Source organism: Oryctolagus cuniculus, chromosome 20 (genome assembly GCF_964237555.1).
Source record: "Oryctolagus cuniculus chromosome 20, mOryCun1.1, whole genome shotgun sequence".
Taxonomy (NCBI): domain Eukaryota; kingdom Metazoa; phylum Chordata; class Mammalia; order Lagomorpha; family Leporidae; genus Oryctolagus; species Oryctolagus cuniculus.
The window spans coordinates 41850003-41850609 of record NC_091451.1 but is presented as its reverse complement, the minus strand read 5'-3'; positions in this window follow the sequence as shown (position 1 = coordinate 41850609).

Here is a 607-nt window from a genome sequence, read left to right as displayed (position 1 = left end):
ACGCTAATACTCCAACCCCAGCCTGCAGGACTGACCACCTCGCATCCCGCCGCGGCCGACTCAGCATGCTGGCCGTTGTCCTCTCCCGCGCCTGCTCTGCACCCGACCTTCCCCATCCCCCGGTGGCTCTCGTGTGCCCATGCTCTGTGCTACTGTGGCCGTCTCCCACCCACTTCACCACACGCATGCACACATGTGCACACGCACACACACATGCTGGGCGCAGGTCCCTCGCGCACCTGCTATGGCTGCAGATATCATAGAACAGAAAGAACAGAGGGGCTCTTCTACCTGAAGAGGAAGTGGCTGGGAATTGACGCTGAGTCACCACAGCTCCTTCCTGTCAGCAGCCCCACGGGGGCCCCGGGTCCTGGGGCCTTCCTCATCCTGCCACGGCCTGCAGCGCCCGGGGGGTCAGAGCCAGCCCCCTCTGCAGATCCCTAGTGAGATCACTTCACAGATTCTAGACTTTCAGCAAAGCAACCTCTTCTCCCGCCCCCTCCTCCCGCTGTCCCCACTACTGCTTTCAGAGATGGGCTTTGCACACCACGGTTCACTGGGTCTCCCTCGTGGGGTCACCTGGAACAGACACCCTGCCCAAAGCAAG